Consider the following 3,135-nt stretch of genomic DNA (forward strand, 5'->3'; position numbering starts at 1 on the left):
TAAATCTAATAATAATAGATAGTGTCCTCTTACTTGTATTAATATTTCATAAGGCAGAATTGCTGTATTCCCATTCATTTATCCCTGACAACACCTGGAGTGAAACAGTTAAGTTGCCCCTGCTGTGGGTTCTGAGAACCCTTGGTAACAGATCCAATAAAGATATTATCTCCTCCGCGTCATCTTTCCAATATCCAGGGACTGACCCGACTACAATAACACTGCAGACAGACAGATGAGAGATTTCCCTGACCTTTGCATAAATATATGCAGTGCTGCAGGTGGGTCATTCCCAGGTTATTAGAGATTCTGGCATTTCCCTAATCCATTCACTTAACACTTACCTGTCTCCTAGGACTCAAGGCTACCAATCCGAAAATACCCACTGTCAGTCCCAGCACTAGCACCTAGTATCACAAATCTCCTTGCTGCAGGATATTTTTCACCCTTATTCTTTCTGGCCCCTACAGGTGATGTATGGCAAAAGGGCAGGGGAAGATGGAAACCAAAGTTCCTTGGGGGACTTCATCCTGCTAGGGTGTCTGACCAGCCACAGTTAGAGCTGCTGCTCTTTGTGCTCATTTTAATCTCCTACACCATGACCATGCTTGGAAACACCACCATCATCGTGATCTCATGGCTAGACCCCCATCTCCACACGCCCATGTATTTCTTCCTCAGCAACCTCTCTTTCCTGGACCTTGGCTACGCCACTAGTTTTGGCCCCCTGATGCTGATGAATTTCCGAAGAACTCACAAATCCATATCTTGGGCTGGCTGCTTTGCCCAGCTCTACATCTCCCTCTCTCTGGGTTTAACCGAGTGCCTCCTGCTGGCCATCATGGCCTATGACCGTTATGCCGCCATTTGCCAGCCGCTGCGCGCCATGGCCATCATGAACCACCGCTTCTGCCTGCAGCTGGCGGCCACCGCCTGGTTGTGCAGCCGGCAACTCCATCCTGCAGACCATCCGGACCCTGAGGCTGCCCGGTGTGGGCGGAACCAAATTGATAACTTCTTCTGCGAGGTGCGGCCCTGCTCAAACTGGCATGTGTCGACACCTCTGCCAATGAGGCTGAGGTCCTCGCCAGCTCAGTGATTTTCCTGCTGGTTCCACTGTGCTTCATCCTGATAACCTACGGCTACATAGGCGCCGCAGTGCTGAAGATTCGCTCAGCAAAAGGCAGGATCAAGGCCTTCAACACCTGTGCCTCCCACCTGGCCGTGGTGTCGCTCTTTTATGGCACAGCCATTTCCACGTATCTACAGCCTCCATCCAGGTACTCCCAGCACCGGGACAAGATAGTAGCCCTCTTCTACACCATGGTGACCCCCATGCTCAACCCCCTCATCTACACGCTGAGGAACAAGGAGGTGCACAGGGCGGTGCAGAGGGCACTGAGGAGCTATGACTGCCCAGGAGGTCTGAGCTGGGAGAGCAATTGGCACAAAACCATCTCTATCTCTCATAGCTACCGTAACCTCTTCTGTGCCCATGTGGAGCCTTCTGCTCTCTCCACAGCCCTGGCCCTCTCCACCCACACAAACCCTTTGGCCTCTCCCACTCTGCAGAACAAGCCTGCCTAATCTGCCCCACAACATGCCTTCCCTTTCCCACCCCACACAAACCATCTCTCACTAGCTCAGAATGTCCACTGCGAAAGAGCCCAGAGCCCCAGGTACTCAAAACCAAAGCGGCATCAGGAATGAGTGGCCCATCTACAGTAGAAGGCCAAACAGTGGCAGAAGGATTCCTGGCCCGTCCTTGGTGGAAAATCAGTCTGCATACAGTGCTGAGAGGCGCTCAGACAGTGCCAGCAAATCTATCAACTTGTGTGAGTGAGCATTTGGAGACTAACTGCCAAAGTACCGATAGCCGAGGTGAAGACCAGTTGTTTGTTTGATACTGGCTCAGAAATCACCACTATTACTGAGCTGCATTTTCAAAAATATTTGAAAGATAAGAAGCCAATAAGAACATAAGAACGGCCATATTGGGTCAGACCAAAGGTCCATCTAGCCCAGTATTTGTCTATCGGCAGTGTCCAATGCCAGGTGCCCCCGAGGGAGTGAACCTAAGAGGCAATGATCAAGTGATCTCTCTCCTGCCATCCATCTCCATCCTCTGACGAAGAGAGGCTAGGGACACCATTCTTACCCATCCTGGCTAATAGCCATTTATGGACATAGCCACCTGAATTTATCCAGTTCCCTTTTAAACATTGTTATAGTCCTAGCATTCACAACCTCCTCAGGTAAGGAGTTCCACAAGTTGACTGTGGACGGCATGAAGAAGAACTTCCTTTTTCATACACCAAATACATAGTTTGTACATGTAACAGCAGCTGATGAAATGGCAACCCCAGAGGTGGGATGCCTTGAAACAGATATAGAGTCTATGGAGTGAGTCTTTCTCTACCAGTGGGGTGGTAAGTGGCTTTGATCTTCATTCATGTGGATCCTCCATTAAAGCTGGTTGGGAATCTTTTACCTCAAAATTCTCTTGTCAGAATATGCTGATTCATCCAATCTGAACATTTTGGGGTGGGGTGTCAGTGAGTGACAATATTTTTTGAGAAAAGTAAAAAAGTTTCAAATTTGTGGAAACCTCCCATTTGGACATTTAGTAAATGGAAATTTCCATCTTTATGGTTCAACACAAATTAAAGCTAACTAGAGATTTTTAAAAAATCAAAATATTGTGAAATCCTTAAAACAAAACAAAACATTTCAATTGACCCAAACTAATTTTTTTTTAATTTTGGTTCAGGCAAATTTTCAAGATTTCAACCCTTCATGCTGATTCCAGATGGCAAATGGTTTAAAATCTCAAACAATTTCACAAGATGTGAACAGCTTTTCCTACCCATCTCTGTTTTTCATCATTCAAGTGCCCCTCTCAAGATAGCATTCGTCCGTGAGTTATATGAGCAGAGCAGACAATGAATTCCTGCCCAAATATCCCTCACTTTATTAAACTCTTGCTACATCATCTACCGGCCAACTTGGTAACTAGCGGGCCAGAACTCTGCTAGTGTAATCACTTATCTCCACACACAGTATTCGTATCTATTATTTGTGTTAAGCTGACAGCGTGAGGTGCCCAGTCATAGAGCAGGTCCCCACTATGCCAGA

General features: G+C 47.2%; 1 pseudogene; it reads left to right on the forward strand.

Moving 5' to 3' along the window:
- Positions 1 to 473: 473 nt before the first annotated feature.
- On the forward strand, positions 474 to 1,587 carry LOC120403951 (annotated as a pseudogene).
- The last annotated feature ends 1,548 nt before the right edge of the window (positions 1,588 to 3,135 follow it).

The sequence above is a fragment of the Mauremys reevesii genome, linkage group 4, assembly GCF_016161935.1.
Source record: "Mauremys reevesii isolate NIE-2019 linkage group 4, ASM1616193v1, whole genome shotgun sequence".
Classification (NCBI taxonomy): Eukaryota; Metazoa; Chordata; order Testudines; family Geoemydidae; genus Mauremys; species Mauremys reevesii.